Source organism: Dama dama, chromosome 16 (assembly GCF_033118175.1).
Source record: "Dama dama isolate Ldn47 chromosome 16, ASM3311817v1, whole genome shotgun sequence".
Taxonomy (NCBI): Eukaryota; Metazoa; Chordata; class Mammalia; order Artiodactyla; family Cervidae; genus Dama; species Dama dama.
The window spans coordinates 5,614,027-5,634,013 of NC_083696.1; the positions used below are offsets into that span (position 1 = coordinate 5,614,027).

The 19,987-nt window shown below is 43.7% G+C and overlaps 1 non-coding gene across 1 annotated transcript; it reads left to right on the forward strand.

Annotated features, from left to right (window-relative positions):
• Positions 1–16,486: 16,486 nt before the first annotated feature.
• On the forward strand, positions 16,487–16,558 carry TRNAW-CCA (transfer RNA tryptophan (anticodon CCA)). Its single transcript has one exon. It is a non-coding gene; the product is annotated as a tRNA-Trp (tRNA).
• The last annotated feature ends 3,429 nt before the right edge of the window (positions 16,559–19,987 follow it).

The window sequence follows — 19,987 nt, forward strand, 5'->3', positions numbered from 1 at the left end:
TGCATCAGTCGAGGCGGCTTTGTGTGAAATCCACAGAAGAGAAATAGGGAGGGGTTTTGTGAGAAATTAATGGAGAAAAAGCAAAAAGGTGAGACCAAGAGTCCCACGGTGATGGAGCGCACATCCCCGTAGAAGAAATGCGCGACTTGAAGAAGTAACAGCCTGAGGGAAAAAAAAGGAGGCACACCAAGGGGAAAAGCTAAGAGGCTTAGAAAGGAAACCTTGAAAACAGACTTGCACAGCTACAGAGAAGTCACAGCTCAGAGTGGGGGACCTGTAATACAAATAGGAAACGAGGCACCTGGGCGCCGAGTAAGGAGCGGGGAGATAAATGGAGCATAATAAAGGAGGCAGTGTGGATTGAGAAAATATAAATGATTCATGAAAGGAGCGAGAGACGGCAGCTAACATTTACTGATCATCTGTAATGTGCCCAGGATTTTACATATGGTCTATCATTTGATTCTCCTAACAGCCCTGTGTTGTCAGCATGTTTAGCTGTATAGCCCAGATCCAGCAGAGACTGTGTGTCTTGGCTGAGATCACACCTCTGTTAGTACAACTGGTAGGACTGGAATTCTAGAATTGAGGTGTGTGTATGTCGAGAAACACCCTCTCTCCTATATTTCAACCTGCTTCTATCAGGATTGTTGGGTTAAAAACTGGTCAGTTGAGAAGAACTTCGCAAGCTTGGAAATTCTAGTTCACATAGTCTTTGATGTTAAAATACAACCAATGGTAATGTTAAGCTGTATTAAAGGATTTACATACTCCCTGGAACACTGAGATAGCTCCATGAATGTTGGTTTCTATGATTTTACTTATGCTTCCCAGGTGATACTAGTGGTAAAGAACCCGCCTGCCAATGCAAGAGACATAAGAGATGTGGGTTTAATTCCTGAATTGGAACAATCCCTTGGAGGAAGGCATGGCAACCCACTCCAGTATTCTTGCCTGGGGAATCCCATGTAGAGGAGTCTGGTGGGCTACAGTCCATGGGGTCACAAAGAGTCAGACGTGACTGAAGCAGTTTAGCACACACACATGATTTTACTCAGCCACAATTGGACCTGGCAAATTGATGTGATTTGTGTATGTGCAAAAATAGATAAGTATTTTAAAGTGTATAGAAAAAATGTTATCATTTCTGATTGTTTGACTACTGAGAGCTGATTATAAGCATCTCTTCTCAATTACATGCTTAGGGACTTCATATTAGTATCTTGAAAACAGCCACGGTGGAAATATTTACACCGCAGCAATTGGCAATCACAGCGTCAAGGCTTTCTCTTCCTCCCTCCTGTCTCCAGAGAGCTGATGGTTAAACTTTCATCAGCACGCCAACGAATGCTCTCCACCTGGGTGGGAAGAGGTATGATCTCAGTTATATAACAGGGAAGGCAAACGTATTTTTTTTTTTAAATGAATGTTGTTGCTGTCGTTTAGTAGCTCATTTGTGTCCGATTCTTTGTGACCCCGTGAATTACGGCACACCAGGCTCAAGTCCTTCACCGTTTCCCATGGCTTGCTCAAACTCATGTCCATTGAGTCAGTGATACCATCCATCTTATCCTCTGGCATCCTCTTCTCTTCCTGCCTTCAATCTTTCCAAGCATCAGGGTCTTTTCTAAAGATTTGGCTCTTCACATCAGGTGGCCAAATTATTGGAACCTTAGGATCAGTCCTTCCAATGAATATTCAGGGTTGGTTTCCTTTAGGATTGACTTGTTTGGTCTCTTTGCAGTCCAAGGGACTCTCAAGAGTCTTCTCCAACACCACAGTTCAAAAGCATCAGTTCTTTGGCGCTCAGCCTTCTTCATGGTCCAACTCTCACATCCATACATGACTACTGGAAAAACCATAACTTTGACTAGATGGACCTTTGTTGGCAAAGTAATGTCTCTGCTTTTTAATATGCTGTCTAGGTTGGTCATAGCTTTTCTTCCAAGGAGCAAGCATCTTTTAGTTTCATGGCTGCAGTGACCATCTGCAGTGATTTTGGAGCCCAAGAATAAATAATGTCTGTCACTGTTTCTATTGTTTCCCCATCTATGTGCCATGATGTAATGGGAACGGATGCCATAATTCATTGAATGTTGAGTTTTAAGCCAACTTTTTCACTCTCCTCTTTCACCTTCATCAAGACACTCTTTAGTTCCTCTTCGATTTCTTCCATAAGGGTGGTGTCATCTGTTTATCTGAGGTTATTGATATTTCTCCCAGCAGTGTTGATTTCAGCTTATGATTTATCCAGCCTGGGATTTCTCATGATGTACTCTGCATATAAATTAAATAAGCAGGATGACAGTATACAGCCTGCTGTACTCCTTTCCCAATTTGGAACCAGGCCGTTTTTCTACTTCCGATTCTAACTGTTGCTTCTTGAACTGCATACAGGTTTCTTAGGAGGCAAGTAAGGTGGTCTGGTATTTCCATATCTTTAAGAATTTTCTACAGTTTATTGTGATTCACACAGTCAAAGGCTTTGGCATAGTCAATAAAGCAGAAGTAGATATGTGGCTGCTGCTGAGTTTTCCAACTTTGCTGGCAAATTGAGTGCAGCACTTTATAGCATCATCTTTTAGGATTTGAAATAGGTCAGCTGGAATTCCATCACCTCCACTAGCTTTATTCGTAGTGATGCTTTGTAGTACCACATGGGAAGCCCTTTAGTGAATGTGCCTTTCCCCAAATCACACACACACAAATATACTTGTAGAAACAAGGTGATTTTCTTAAAATAATAAAGCAAAATTTGGAAGAAGATTTTGACTGTCTTAGGGAAAGTAAGACATTGGGAAGTGGCTAGGTGTCACATATGAAGTTACATTTTAAAACTGGAACTGGACAGCTGATATTCAGACATACACTAAAATTCTGCAGCACAGTAGTGATATTTATGCTACTACCTTCTGGAATAAATGCCTCAGGCTTTAAATTCTGGCTTGACCATAGGATCCTAGGCCAGTTAATTAACTTCCGTGTTGCAGTTTCATCTGTAAAATGAGGATAATGATAATGTTCCTTGGAGGAAGTCAGTAGGACTCTGAGACGCAACACAGGTCAAGTAATCACACAGTGCTGGGCTGTGGCGATCACTCACTAAATGCTGGCTTCCGGGATGACACCAAAACAGAAACTGGGCCGGGAAAATCGGTACAATGGCTGTGCAAGCAATAAATAGACACTGTAAGAGCTAGAGAAAATGATACTTTTGGTTCCTGATTATTCTAGGGTAATAACTAAATTTGGGGCTTCCCTGGTGGCTCAGGCGGTAAAGAATCCACTTTCTATGTGGGTGACCTGGGTTCTATCCCTGGGCTGGGAAGACCCCCTGGAGGAGAGCAGGGCAATCCACTGCAGTATTCTTGCCTGGAGAATCCCCATGGAGAAGAGCCTGGAGGGCTACGGTCCATGGGGTCACAGATTCGGACACAACTGAGCAACTAAGCGCAGAACAGCATGATAACTAAATTTTATCCTTCAAATGTGGGAATATTTGACCCCAACATATAGGAGATGCTTCAGTTCCTCTTAGAGGAGGAGGATACTGAAAATGTGCCATCAAGTTCTCAGTTTCCTTTCTGTGTTGTGAGGTGGAGGGATGGGTTCTATCAGTGCTTCTCTAATCTGATTGATTATCAGAATCACCCTACGTGCTGCCTGCTCAGTTGCTAAGTCAAGTCCGACTCTTTGTGACCCTGTGGACTGTAGCCCGCCAGGCTCCTCTGTCCATGGGGTTCTCCAGGAAAGAATCCTGGAGTGGGTTGCCATTGCCTTCTCCAGGAGATATTTCCCACCCAGCGATTGAACCCCAGTCTCTTATGTCTCCTGCGTTGGCAGGCAGGTTCTCTGCCCCTTGTGCCACCTGTTGTTCTGCTGCTAGGGGTGAGCCCACACCTCTTGCATCTCCGTCACTTGCAGGCGGATTGTTTGCCACTGTGCCACCTCGGAAGCCGTATCCTCACCTTTCACAGAAACACTGAGCTTAAGGCAGACAGGGTGACTGTCTCAAGGTCATGTAGGCACATCGTGGTACAATTCAGGATTCACACCCAGGCTGGCCTGTCTCTAAATCTCAGGAGCCTTGAAGCCTATGATGGAGATCCAAAGAAAAAGGTGACAAAGCAGTCATTTGCAGAGGAAGACCATGTAGATTAAAACAGGAGGGAGGAAGGAAAAGAAGCAGAAACACACACATACACAGAGGAGCCTGTACCAGTGCCTATTACAGTCTAAGCAGGCCTCTCCCACTGTCCTCTGGCTAATATATTCTGCAGTGAGTTTCAGGGATCTGGGAGAGAATGACATGTCAGCTCATAGGAAGTAAATGATAGCGTGGGGATTACCCATAATCCTACCTTCCTCTTTCCAACCCTCCAAGGGACTAAGAGGCCTATATATACGTTTTCGTTTTTTTCTGAAAAGTTTCTTTCCTTTCGTAACCACTGACCTAGATTGTGCCTCTTTTCCCTCTAGTGTTTGGCCAAATGCAGCGGGAGACATGACAAGACTGAGCCTTTGCAATGAGATACAAAAATAATAATAAAAATAAAGTTGGGCATGTTACATTTACATTCAGAAAGGCCTCCCATGTCTTCCACTTGGGGCCTTTGCTCAAATTAAATTACCGTCTGCCTGTTGTCACCATTGCTCTCTATGTATCCAGCGCTCAGCTGCTGAGCCGAGTGAGTAGGGCCTACATTGGCAGGTCAGACCACAGGAGACATCACTGCTGCTGCCTTCTCCCCGAAAGAGCAGACTGTGTTTCTGGCCCTGACGGTCCCCCTCTGCTTTGTGAGGTGGAGCTCGAAGGGGCCAAGGATTCTGTGGCTCCTGAACTTTTCGTTTCTTCTGTAACACGGTCGGGAGTGTCTTTGACATGCATCAGAGCAGTTGAGGTTAGGACCTTCATGTTCTTTGGACTGGTCTTTGGCTTCCATCTTTTTCCTTTCAGCCCATCTGCCACATCATCCCCTGAGTTGACAGAACTAAAGCTCATGTCTGAGCTTATCCCTTCCTAGAGTAGAGTCTCACCATTTCTCAGTATCTTAAGCAATTTCAGGTCCTTCAGATCTGGTCCCCTGCAACCGTTCCAGCTTTCTCTCCTCTCTCTCTCTCTCTCTTTTTTTTTTTTTTGTTCATATTTTTGTCATTAGAAATAATTATAATAATAAGTATCATGTATTGATGGGCTTCCCTGGTGGCTCAGATGGTAAAATATCTGCCTATAACACAGGATACCTGGGTTCGATCCCTGGGTTGGGACGATCCCCTGGAGAAGGGAATGGCTACCCACTGCAGTATTCTTGCCTGGAGAATCCCATGGACAGAGAAACCTGGTGGGCTACAGTCCATGGGGTAACAAAGAGTCAGATACAACTGAGTGACTAACACTATCACTTTCACTTCCATCACATATTGAAGACTTACTCTGTGATGGCGTGCTGATCACTTTCACTTCATTATATCCATCTATTTTAGACTCTTGAGAGTCCCTTGGACTGCAAGGAGATCCAACCAGTCCATCCTAAAGGAGATCAGTCCTGGGTGTTCATTGGAAGGACTGATGCTGAAGCTGAAACTCCAATACTTTGGCCACCTGAAATGAAGAGCTGACTCATTGGAAAAGACCCTGATTCTGGGAGGGGTTGGGGGCAGGAGGAGAAGGGGACGACAGAGGATGAGATGGCTGGATGGCATCACCGACTCGATGGACATGAGTTTGAGTAAACTCTGGGAGTTGGTGATGGACAGGGAGGCCTGGCGTGCTGCGATTCATGGGGTTGCAAAGAGTCGGACACGACTGAGTGACTGAACTGAACTGATTTATCCCATTGTAATTCTCTGAGGCAAGTAGTTTCATTATCCTCATTTCCCAAGCCAGATGGTAAGACTTAGGAACAGAGGAGTTCAGTAACCTGCCCCAGGTCACACAGCTTCTATGTGATGGATTTAGGTCTGTCTGTCACCAAACCACCCACTTTTTTTTTTCTCTGCTGTGATTTTATTTGCAAATATATTGGATCTATAGATTAATATGGGGAGAATTGACATCTTGAAAACACTGGATCTTCTTTTTTTAATTAGGGCATAATTCCTTTACAATGCTGTGTTATTTTCTGCTGTAGAGCAAAATGAATCAGATATGCGTATATACACATCCGCTCTTTTTTGGATTTCCTTCCCATTTAGGTCACTGGAGAAGCATTAAGTAGGATTTCCTGTGCTATAGAGGAGGCCCAACCACCCACTCTTAATCACTAATCTTTGCATCATGTATATCCTGCTACGGTGTAACCTACAAGTTCACAACTGTCTCTCTCTCAACTAATTCAGCAACTCGGACAGATTGAGAACACTGCTTTTGTTCATTGTTCTCACCCCTAGCTGTAACAGACGTGGCAGATATCCAGAAAATGTTTTCTAAACTGTATTCTATTCTATCCTGTCTCCTAGTGGTAGATAGAGGCATGATGAGAACTACGCTGTAGATCCAGACTAGTTCAAATTGCTTTTCTGTGATCTCTGGATATGTCATGATCTAGGGCAGAGTTGTTAGATGCTCCATGCCTTAGTTTCCTGTCTGTGTAATGCGACTTGAGTGCAAAGCAAATGAGTAAATTCACTTCAGGCTGTTAAAGAATGCCAGGCGTAGAGGAAGTTCTCCGCAGAGGTAAGCCCTAGTTCTCAGCTGGCTGCCTGATGACCCGTAGCACTCTGCGGGCACCTTTAGGAATACACCCATCAGGCTCTGCTTCGCCATTGCTCTGCTAGACCTTGGCCCTCCTGGCTGTGGGTGTCATACTTTGTTTGGGTTTTTATATCACCCCCTCCAGGGCCTAGCAGGTAGTGTGAGTTCAGTAAAGGTTTTTGAATGAGTAAGCACAGAGTTGTGGAATTATGTCTATTCTGCCATCCTGGCTATGGGGAACAAGAAGGCTACCCAAGAAATATCCTCCGTAGCCTTCTCCAGTATTTACACGTGTAAGAACTACATTCAACAGTGTGCCGATGACGCCCCACCCAGTGTTTGTTCAACAGCGAGTTACTGAGACTGACCACGTGGGCGAGTGTGCAAGAACCGGCTGCTGGGCACTGCTGAGTGCCTGACATCATCAGCCCGTTTCGTGTGAACACACTATGGGAAGTAGCCCAGTCTACTGGAGAGAAACTGGTGCGCAACACAAACAAAGAACATTCTTCACGGAGGTGGCAGAGGAGAGAACCTCTGCGTGCCATTGTTCGGCATCTCCTACCTTCTGGAGATCTCAGTCAGTGTCTTGGAGAAGGCCAGGCAGGCAAACTAGAAAAAGGCTCTGCAGGAGGCCTCTCCCAGAATGGTGTCTGTGCCCCCGGACAAAGTCTTTCTGTTCCAGGCCAGCCAGGAGATCCTGCTGAGCAAAGGGCAGGGTCTGGCTCCAACTGCCCTTCTGGACAAGACTTTATTTCACACCCCAGTGCCTGTTAAGCACCAACTCTCAGCATTTTTTTCCGTATCACAGGTGAAAATGATGGACAAAGTCTTGTGCATAGGGAAGTGGATTTGGGCTCAATTTAAATATTTCTATTTATATATCTGTCAACAGAGTTGTCAAACAATGAAATGAGACACTTGGGGGAATAATCAACCCCATCATTGCAGTTTTGCGCGTAATCTGAGCAATCATGAATAATAGATATTTGAGGACTGGATTTGGGAGCCCAGTCTTGGTGATCAGGCACATGTGATTCCAGCCTTACCATTTACTAGCTGTAATTCACGAACTACGTGACTTGGAAGAATCAGTTTCGCCTCCCTAAACCTCAGTTTCCTCTCTGCACTGTGAGGATTATGAAACCACCTACCCCAGAGGGTCGTTGGGAACATCGAATGAATGTCATGATGTGTGTAAAACACCCAGCATAGTCCCTGGCACATGATAACTACTTAATCCCTGCTTTATTAGTCTAAGTGGAATTAAGTTTTAAAAAAAAAAAATTAGTGTGGTTCTAACAGGGACCTACTGAATAGCACAGGGAACTCTCCTCAATGTTAAGTGGCAGCCTGGATGGGAGGGGATTTTGAGGGAGAATGGATACATGTATATGTGTGGCTGAGTCTCTTTGCTGTCCACTATCACAACATTGTTAGCTGGCTATGTGTGCTAGGTCACTTCAGTCACATCTGACTTTTTGTGACCATGCAGACTGTAGCCCTCCAGGCTCCTCTGTCCATGGGATCCTCCAGACAAGAATACTGGAGTGGGTTGCCATGCCCCATCCAGGGGATCTTCCCAACCTAAGGATTGAACCCACATCTCTTACATCTCTTGCATTGGCAGGAGGGTTCTTTACCACTAGCACCACCTGGGAAGCTCCTACTCCAATACAATTTTTTTTTAATTTTTTAAATAAAATAAAGAGAAAAAATTAGTGTGCTTTTTATTCTTATTTTAGGGTAGTGGAAGGAATTTCGGCATTAGATAGATTGTTGAACAAAAAGCTTTAGGGCAGAGAAGAAAGAGAGAGGAAGGAAGGAGAGAAGGAAGGAAGAAAAAAAAAAAAGCTAAAACTTTTAACAAGACCCCCAAACATGAAACAGAGTGAAGTAGAATCACTTCAGTTGATCTGCCCTCACATGTTTCCCCACCCTCTCCCCGCACCTGTGTCCTTCGGGATGATCTCAGCAGTGGGCGCATTCGTATCATTTATGACTGGTACTGCCCCCAGGACAGCAGCTGTCTCCTTCATACAGAGTCAGCGTCAGCATCGTGCCTGGGGTCAGGCAGCGTGACTTAAATCTAGGCCACGCCCCTCACTGTATCCTGTGGCGTTGGGAGAACCGGAGGCCGCAGAGAGAGGCGGGAGAGCCCACGCCCGTCTGCCATACACATCATGGGCCCTGTCACCCAGAAGGGCTTTTTGGAAGATTTTTTTTGTTCTGGTGATTCACAGTCTGTCTCTACCACCCCACTGGCATCTCCTTGAGGGCAAGGGGCAGCTGTCTCTTCTTTTGTGCCTTTCCACCCTCCGCTATAACACTTTGCCGTCAGTGAATGTTTCTCTGGTTGCTGGCCCTATAGCTGTTCATTTCTAGGTGATGGGCTTCTTTCCAACTGGAGTGTCTCCCAGAGAAGCAAAACTGCCTCGTCATGAATCTTTGACTCCTCATCATAAAAATAGGGGAAGGAAAGATTACATAACCGTGTTATACAATTGAAAACAATTTTACAGCCAGTGACACACTCGCTTACAACGGTGACTCGCCCGATGTTGCAACATTCCAGAATGTCCTCTTGCTTCTTGAAAGGGAGGGTGGGGTCACGCCAATTCCCGGAAAGTACCTAAAGCAAACCAAAGAACAGGTCACATTACCTCGAGCCTAAATGTGAACTCCACAGTGCCACACTGCAAGTTTATAGCAGCATCAGGAGACCCTGGGCCTTCTAAACTCCGGGAACAACAATCCAGTGAATTTATCCTTAAATTACTGGGACTTTCAATCTGTTTGTATTCTCCCTGTCTCTTAGCAAAAGCAGACACCAAAACTTAGTATTGTTGACTGATTGTTAAGTTCCTTGCTCTTTGCTTATATTAGCTCATTTAATACATTATCCTTAACTGAGAGATGGTGAATAAAACTAATAGTTAATGACTTTGCATGGTCTGCTGATGCTGATTAACTCTGGGAGTCTACACAATGAACTAGTCCTACTATTTTTTTCCCCCACTTTGCGCGATAGCTGTGTTCTTCTACCTGCTGTTTCCAAGATTTAAGCTTGGCCTTCATGCTTTTCTCTTGTCTAAGAATTCCCCTCCGTCATCTTCCCCAGGATCCACCTGAAGAGCTATTCTTTTAAAATTTCCAGCTCAAACAGCACCTCTTCTGTAAAGCCTTCCCTGACTGCTTCTAAGCAGAACAACCCAGTTCCAATGTTGGCATAACTGTGTGTGTGTGAATTATCTATTGCTATTAATACATCTCCCTCAGCAAACTGAATCTGAACTCCGCAGCACTGGGAACATGTCTTTGTGGTTTGTTCCTATATCCTCATGCGTTTTGCAGTGTGCTAACAATCACATAGCTTCTCCATGAGTGTTATATGGAAGGATGAGTAAAAAAGAAAACTTTCAAGGAGAAAAAGGAGAGCAAGAGCTTTACTTCAATTAATTAAACTGCCAACAAATCTGAGAGGCAGGTATTAGTATCCTCATTTTCTTGCTGAGGCAGGCAAGACAGATCCTATAACAGCGTCAGAGCAGAGATCTGTCTGATTCCCAAGCTGGCATTCCCTTCTTTCTTTTAGAAGAAGAAAAGGCACATTCTTTGGGAAATGCAGTTGGCGTTACCACGTGCAAAAGCGATTAATGGAGATCAGAGAAAGAAGGGAAGGAAAAGAACAAAGGAAGAAAGCATCAAAAATGAAGGAAGGTGGAATACTGTCAGTTCAAGGCAGAGAGGAGACACGATTTCCCAGGTAGAAACCAGCTTAGCACCCAATAAGAAGGTGCAAAGCAAGAAAGATTGTGGTGATGTTTAGACAGGCTAGAATGACACCAGAATTGAACCCCAGATAATTGGACAAGTTTTCTTCAAAACTGTTTCGAGAGCCAGAAAAGAGTGAAGGGCAAAGACAGGGGCCTGCATCAGGCAGATGAAAGAGAATGATTTAAAGGTGGATGTCGAGGCTCAGGAAGGGTCGGCTTGACCTCGCTGCTTGAGAAGGGAAGTGCCTGGGAGGTCTGGCCGCCTGACCTCTGAGTACATCTTTGGTGGCTGTTTGCGGTGGCATATGGCTGAGGGATGATGGCAGCACCACAGTGATCGAAGGATGATCACGGATGGCATTTTAAGAGAGAGAGCAGGAAGCAGAGAGGAGCCAAAGGCCTCCACAATTACCAATCGCCAATTGTGAAATTTATGCAGAGTGTTTACTCTTAACTGGCGAGAATTCACAGATGGTGAGAGGTACCGGCGGTCAGACAGTGCCCCCACAGCTAACTGCTTAGAAACCTGTGAGATATCACTTTAAATGTCAAGTGTCGGAAAGGGAAGGATAATTGCAAGCATTACAGTGCAAGAAAGGGCTTGGGTTTAGACACTGTAGTTTTCTCCGTAAGATAATTCATAATAGCCGAGTACACACATTGCTAAAATTTAGAAGAATCTTACAAAGGAGACATGGATTAATTTAAAAGACTTTTAAATGTGTAGGCAAGTTGGAGCTTCTCCGGTGGCTCAGCGGTAAAGAATCCACCTACCGATGCAGGAGACATAGATTCGATCCCCAGGTGGGGAAGACCGTCTGGAGAAGGAAATGGCAACTCACTCCAGTATTCTTGCCTGGGAAATCCCATGGACAGAGGGGCCTTGCAGGCTGCCTCCCAGGGTGGGTCTCAAAAGAGTCGGACACAACTTAGCGACTAAACAACAACAACAACAACAGGTAAGCTGTATTTGGGGGTTATACAGCTGGGCAGAAAAGGAGCCTTTCTTTCAAAAAGTTTTGCATCCAGAATGATACCGCTCCCTTGTAATAGTATTTCCCTAAAATGTCTGAGCGACTGAACTGAACTAAAAATGTCTTGAATCCTCTGTTCCATTTGATTCTCATATCTGTCATAGAAGTGAGTCCATAAACCGCCCACTCCCCAAAAAACAGAGACCAAGACACAAAGAGATCAGTGACTTAAGCAGAGCATGGAGGAGGCACTTTGCCATCCCATTGTCTTAACCCCTGTTTCCATAATCTTTCTCTAACCCTCAGCCCAACTGATAGCTGAATCTTTTCCTGCAAAGAGGGAGAGCGAGCAAAAACATAAATGCATAAATAAAACTGCTTAATTACTGTGTCCCATTTTTACACAGTATCAGGAGTTTTGAAATGTGAGAATCACACGTTAAGGACGCTGGAACATCTGCATGATAGAGTTACACCTCTAACCACAGAATAGAGTCGCTGGAGAGGACATTCACTCCAATCCCTGCATTCTCAAGATAAGGAAATAGTCCGGAGAGGTGAACACGCTAGGATGTCAGAGAGCTGGCCTGACTCTCAGCGGCCGTTTGGTTCATTGCTTTCCAATAGGCAATCTTTTTCATGGCACTTGCAATGTTTTTCCCCACATCTGCATATCTCTTGTATTACTCATTCTGTTCTGTTTTTTTTTTTTTTTTTTTTTCCCCCTAAAAGGCCCACATTATAAACTTACATATATACATTAAGAGATCATATTCCTTACGGTTTACCAACCTTATTACAAGTAGAAAATAGCCATGAAAATGTATGTGTAATCATTGAAGTGAATACATTTGTTGGTTATCTACATAAAACCATATATATATATATATTTTTTTTTTTTTTTCAACCAACATACCATGCTTCAGTAAACGCTGATCCAGCCCACATGTCCCATTTTACAGGCATGAAATTCGAGTCCAGAGAGGAGTTTTGAGCTATGAATCTACTGTCTCTCTTCACCTATCTGATCTCAGTGTGTAGTATTCTAACCAGCAAAAACATCCCCTGCTTCTTGTGGTGTTTGGATATCAGACCTGGACAAGACACGGAGACTACAGTCAGTCCAACCGAAGATGATGCGTAGAAGGTATTCAGCAGGATGAGGCAGTGAGCTGAACAGTGAGAGATTCATCTTCTGCAATTAATCTCAAAACTGCTCCTCGCAAGGAAGTTTTAATAGCAAGTATTTCCCCCTAGAGAGCAGTAGACCCCTCCAGAAATTCAGGATCGCAAGTGTAAAGGTCAAATCTATTGACTATCAACCTTCAGTGCCCACTGCTCCCCTGCCCCTGACAATACCAGTAAGAGGATTCCGGGAAGGTTGATAATGGCCCAGCAAGTTTTTGCCCAGGAGATCCTGGTGTTTCAAAGAGAAAACCTTTTTTTGGAATCTGAGAGTTAATGGCAAGTTGAACAGTCAGTTTGCAAAAGTGGAGCTGACAAGTTTTATTTTGATTTATTTGCAATGGAAAGTCAGAAAAATAAAATTAGCAGGAGATGCCTCAGAGTTCAGGGCAGACCATGGTGTTTTTCTGGTATAAGTTTATGCTAGGATTTGGCTACCTTGGAGCATGAAGAAAGGAAATTGGCAACACACAAGGGGGAACTGGGAGAACGAAAACCTTGCCGAAGTCACACTGTCTAAATGGATATTGTGAGTTCAAAATCAAACAGGCCAGGCTAGTCTCCCAGTGAGTCTGGTCTGGTGGAATTGAGAAGAAGCAAATGTACAGTGTGAAAGAAAGAGAAATTTTCTGACCAATAGGGATGTTTTCTTTTCTTTAACAAGAAGGATCACATATTTCATTCTGTTGACCTTGCCTTGGCTGTTATGAATCTTAGCAACAAACCTCAAGGACAAAATCAGTAATCAGACTAAATGTAGGGTATTATCCTCCATTTTCTATTGTAACCATGATTCTCAGATCTGTTAGTGCATTAAAAATCATTGGGGGAATATTTCAAACTACAGATCCTTTGGCTCAACCTCTGATACTAAATCAGAATTTCCAGCAATAAGGATGATAAACAAAGCTAGAAAAATAGCTAGACGTATATAAGTAAAGGCCTCAAGTGATTCTTAAGCCAAGCACTGTTTTAAAAGTCAGAGTCAGTAAGCGTTATCATCTTGATATTTGCATTTTTAATAGTTCTATTGAAAGCGTCTCAACTGTAGGCTACCCAGAGTCCTTGGTGAAAACGGACTGAGTGCCAGTGAAGGGCGGGGAAGAGGCCAGAGGCGAGAGAACAGACGAGAAAGAGAGAAGCCTGGAGCCATGAGAAGACATGTTGGATTAAGTAGCTTAGTCTAACTTTAGTATCTTGGAACAGACAAGGCTTGTCTAACCTTTGGAGAGAGACTTCTGTTACTCATCTAAGAAATCAAGTCAAAAACAGCTTGTCTGGGGACTTGGTGAGAAGTTCAGAGTCTCTGAAACTTTTTCATATAATCCTCCCTTATTGGAAACTTCTTATTTCCATTTAATGGCTCCTAGGAGGCATTATATGGAAATAGGAAGTTTCTTATTTCATTCCTTTTTGAGGAAGTGGGAATACCAAGAAAGAGTCTAAGGAAGAAGGTATGACTAGGTCCCAGAAAGAAGGTGGGCCATGGGACTGCAACCCCCAGCTGGCTCTGGGGAGTGGTAGGAGTGTTAGCTGCTCAGTCGTGTCTGACTCTTTGGGACCCCATGGACTGTAACCCGCCAGGCCCCTCTGTCCATGGGATTTTTCAGACAAGGATACTGGAGTGGGTTGCCATTCCTTTCTCCAGAAGATCTTCCCGACCCAGGGATCAAACCCGGGTCTCCAGCACTGCAGGCAGATTCTTTACTGTCTGAATTACAGGGAAGTCCCAATGGAGGCACAGTGTTCCAGGGAGGAGTGGATAAAAACTAGGCTGGGTTATTTCAGGTCACTCCTGTCTTAACGTGGCTCATGGGAGATGGGATGTTGTTAGTGTGAGACAAGAGCTCAAATTGGCGACTGACTGGTTTTGATTTAATTACATAGCAAGATAGTTTCTTAAGAGCATACATCACCAGCCTTTCTCCTAAACACGGGTTTAATTTTCAACAAAATGCTTCTCGCATAAACAACATGTCGTTTCTAAACCCTTATTGCCATTCCCAGAACCGCTTGCAGCCTTTCAGAAACCCATTATTTTATAATTATAATCAAGACTATTAGGACAGGACAATTTGTGCCAAAAGCACATTTACACTCAGAATTGTCACTTAGCACTGTCACCAGGAGGTATCATATCTATTTCTGTAGAAATCAAGGAGAGTAGCTGACACTGCCTTATAAACTTACAATTTCTAGATGGCATGGGAGGTACTGACCTTGTCTAAATTACTCTCCAATCAGCCCTCTGAATACCCCTGGTGGAATAGCTGTTACTTGATGGAAAGAATGCGGCCCTGGGAATCAGGCCAACTTGGATTCCCATCCTAATTTTCCTCCTTCCCACTAGATGATTCACTTTGGATCTCAGTTTCTTCATCTGAAAAATGGCAAAACTATTAGGATTTGCCCATTTAATTTTAACAGTTAAGCGAATTAATACAGACTGGAACAGTCTCAGTAATAAACCAAAAGTTTAACTTTCCAAATATTAGTTATTATTGGGATTAATGCACAGAAACTGTGTGACCTTGGACAAGTTGCTTATCCTCTCTGGGCATGCCTTTCCTCTTTGTCACAGTGAGGAAACTGGTACCTAACTCACGGAGTAGTGGAAGCAATCAGATATGAGTACATGATGCTCAACATAAATATTTGGTTCCTTTTGATCAGCTGTTTATTCCACATGCTTCACTATGAGCTGAAAGCCTCCATGAGTTCCATAAAGGAACCCAAAGTGTGTGATCTTATTCCTGCCATCTGGAAGGCCTTTAGCTTTGGAATTTTCCCGTAACTTCTGTGCTCAGTCACAGATCTGTGATTTCCATCAGGAAATCAGGCTGACTAGAAAAATGATACAGCAAACTAAATAGGTTGTTTACAGGAAAGGCATGGTCTGGTGGACCTGATTAGTCCATTTTTTAAAATCAGTCATTATGTGTATCCTTTTTATTTTTAAAATTAGTCCAAGAGTTTTATTGAAAGAGGAGAGCAGAGCCTCTCTCCCCTCTGTGGTCCTAGCACAGTCAGCCTCAGGCTCTGAGCATCCAGGTATCCTGTAGCCCAAGAGGCATCATGTGTGACTTTAATTTACTTTTTGACAGGGTCCTGTGGCTGTAGTAGTAAGGTGGATGAGTGACTTTTGTGGGAAGAGGGTGTACTTGGCATAGGACAGTGTTGAATAGAGTACTGGCGATGGAGTGAAGTAGTCTTAGATCCGAATCTCAGAACTGCCCTTCATCAACAGGTGCCCTTAGGTGCTTTATGGAGTGAAGTCTCAGTCTCCTCATCTATCAGTTGGAGATAATTAGTATCCTTCTAATTCATTGATATGACAAAATAAATGAGATAGTATCTAAAAGGCCCTTGCACAAAATAATTGCTCAGTTGGAAGTAACTGTTGTTATTTTTATTAGCATTGTCATAATAGCCCAGTGAAGTCTGCTGAGAAGATAGGGTCACCCCCATTTTATGTATCGAAATCTGAGCTTTCAGACACTTGAATGAATTGCTCAGAATCACACAACAGGTAAATGAAGAGCCCGGGCCAGATCTTGGTTTCTACTCCCCCAGAAAGTTCACCATCCACTGAATCAGAGTTCTGCTCCATTATAGATGAACAGGGTCTGGCCTTTTGCCTCATTTTAAATCCTAGCAGTGGTGCCTGATAATTCAGTGTGTTTTTCAGAATGAGGACCCTGCCATCTCTTTCCATTCTCCCTCCCTGAGGGTTGAATCCCTGAGTTTGTCTATGAGTATGAGCCTCCTAGAGACTTTCAAGATTCCAGGTTTCTAAGTCAGCTTCAGGCCAGGCTTGGAATCTTTATCACTTAAAAAAAAACTTTTATTTATTGGCTTCCCTGGTGGCTCAGAGGTTAAAGCGTCTGCCTCCAATGCAGGAGACCCGGGTTCGATCCCTGGGTTGGGAAGATCCCCTGGAGAAGGAAATGGTAAGCCACTCCAGTATTCTTGCCTGGAGAATCCCATGGATGGAGGAGCCTGGTAGGCTACAGTCCACGGGGTCGCAACTGGACCACCAGGAAAGTCCTCTTTCATTCTTAAGATGGCCCCTTCATGCAGGTAAATTTAGAGCTGTGCCCCATCTCCCTTCCCCTCTCTATTTTATCTCTGTAGTCATCCTAGAGTATCAGAGAGGTTTACCCTTCCTATTCAAGGAAACAAAGTGAAATTAGAGTTTAAGAAACTCGTCCAAAATAACATCGTAAAGGTGCGGCAGGACCAGGGTTCAAACCTGTCAGTATGCATCTGTTAGACTAGTAGCCACGTATAGGAGTTCAAAACAGTTTGTATTTTTTTTTAAACCTGCCCTTCCCCCATATTTAGCAATAATGGCTAGAATATTCCCTTGGAAGGAAATGAAACCAAATTTTGTAGCCACTCATGATTTTCATAGCATCTATATTCTTCATTTAGCAAAATAGACTATTGACATACTAGTTACTAGGCTGAAATTTCTAAGTCCAAATTATCAGTTATTTGGGCCTCTCATTAAACAACCTAAAAGAAGTGAGACTCATGGTACCAGTGGGAAAATTAGTCCAAGGGGCATGCTCTGTTGCTTTTCCCCCTCCTGACAGTCCAGCTGAAATCCTGTGCTAGGGTGCATTGCTAAAGTTGATGTACTCAGACTATACCAGCTCAGTCTCCTTATTGCATTGATTTCCAGTGACACATCCCTGCCATTTAATGACGGGACAGAAGGGAATAGCCTTATTTGAAACCTTGTGGCAGAGAGGCTCTCTGAATACAGGTTGGTGGGGAAGTGCTATAAATACAGAAGCAGTTGCACCTATCTGGAAGGCCATTTGAACAGACCTATTTACATGAAAGTTCTGGGAGCCTCATGGAGAAGAATTCATTCCATCAAGAAAGATAGCCAAAGCCAACTTCGTCCATCACGGTTGGAGGAAGTGGTTGACTTCAAGTACTGTCTCACGTCTCCCACAGCTCATTTTTCAGCCCGCCGCACACCCTTTGGTTTAACCATCATATCTGGATTCTGGTGTTGAACCCTGGCCAACCAGTGGAACCGCAGGTGAGCTAATTCTAATGACGGAGTTTCTTTCTTACTCGGTCTCCATCTGTGGGATCGTCAGAACCCAAGCCTCCTTCTGGGCTCTATTACGTTCTCGGAAATCACCAGCGGATTCCTGGAAGGTCCCATCTGAACATAGAGGTGTCCTAAGAATAGACTGGGAGATCTGTTGTGTTTAAATCCAAGCTCTGCCATTTTCTACCTGTGGGACTTGAGTTAGTTACAGAGCCTTCATCTCCTCATGGGTAACAATGCTGATATTATTAGTGCCCATCTAATAGACACAGTAGGGACAGACATAGTAAGACCTAAAATTTGATGTCATAGATAAAACAATAGAATAGGGCTTAAAAATAGCCACAAAGAATAATTATTATTAGAGAAGTTCTCTACTCCCCTTCTGCAAAGTCTTTTGGAATATTTGGAGTTAAGGAGCCAAGTGGAGGAGGTGATTGAGAATATCCGTGCGGGGGAGGGAGTGGAATTCTGGAGCCCCAGAGACTGCATGGGCAACAGAGAACTGTGCTCTGAGACCTGGCAGCCTCAACTGGGAAGAACAGAGGCCATCATCTGCTGCAGAGATGATCCTTTGCTCATTCCTCACTTCTTCAAGTAAGAAGGTGTAGTGTGTCTGTTTCATGACTGCCATTGAGTTCCGGGCTAGCTAGGGAAGCAAAAGATAAGAGATATGCTCTTTATCCCAGTCATTCTTGCAGGGGCTCCTGTGAGTTCCTGGAAGACTTTCCCCAACCACCACCACCCCAGAACCTGCTGGTGATATTCTAGAGAGAGTATAGAGTCCAGAAGGAAGCTGGGGTTCTGAGAACCCTGTGGGTGGAGGGTGAGAAAGAGGAAAGCTGCCTAATTACACTTCCAGTCCCTGTAATCTCACAGGTTGGGAAAACAGCAATCGGTAAGATGATATAACTGAGAAGACCACTCAGCGTTTCTCCCTGTGGCAGTTCATCAAGTCCCAGACGACGGCTCTTATGTAACTGTGAAGTCATGCCTGACTCTGGAGACCAACAAGCTCCTCTGTCCATGGGATTCTCCAGGCAAGAATACTGGAGTGGGTTGCCGTTACCTTCTGCAGGGGATCTTCCCAACCCAGAGATTAAACTCACGTCTCCTGCATCGTCGGGCAGTTTCTTTACCACTGAGCCACCTAAGAAGCCCCCTGGAGTGTTACACCCCTAGGAAGTGCTCTTTGTATTCAACTTGTACTATTTTTAATATAAGAGTTTTACAAAGTAATAATCTACCCTCTTTTTATATTTGAATTAACTAGACTCTTAGGGAAGGAAATCTAAACTCCAGAAGGTGAGTGGTGACTGTGAGTTTTGGCTTTCTCCCCAGCTACGCTATCCAAAACAACAGAGGCAGTCTCTTTGGAGTCAAGGCAGGAAACCACCTCGCTGAAGTTTACTCTAAGTGTCTTTTTTTCCTCTTTTGTTCTTCATCAAGATTTTCTAGTTCAAACTAACTACACTTGTCCGCGCTTAGGTTTTTTTTATTTTTTTAATCTTCCTCATGCCCTTTATGGAAAGAAAGGTGTTATAAATAAATCACTCAGTATATATATATAATGTATGTATGCATATGTATTTACCTAATGATTCATGGTTTCAGTGAAAAACCCTTGACTACTGTCAACCACAAAGAGAAGTTCGGGAGTTTCACTTCCTGTTTTGTGAGCTTAAAGCATGAAGCAGTGGAAAGTAAGCTGCCCAGTGCTGGCTGAAAGCCCAGTTCAGGCCCTGCCACTTTACTCTGTGGCCTAATAAATTTACTTCCTTGAACTTCTGGTTTTTCACCAGTAAAATGGTGAAACTACTTCTTTACCTGCTACCCCACTTGCATCATAAGAAATTCAAATGTGGTTATAATTGTGTAAATATATTCTAAGATATAGGATATTACACAAATTTGAGACATTAGTATTAGCTTTTCTTGTCTTTCTTTCTATTCCACCTTTCATCTCTCTTTAATTCAGAGAATTTAAATGGCTTCAAAGAACCTGTCCTAAGCCTAAATTTCCTCTTTCTTTCCCTTATGTTTCTGTCATATCATTTCTTTCCTTTCTTGCCTACCTCACCTGCAATTTTCACAATCCAAAGTAGGGAGAAGGGAATAGTGGGAATAAGGCCAGTGACAGCCTTGTATGCAGGAAATCTTCCAATTGGGTTTTGATTTTCCTCCTTGGAGTCATATATGTGCTTGAAGTAACACACAGATACAAAATGCAGACTTAAATATGGACATAACACACTTACATATGGCCTAGACACACATAAAACCCATG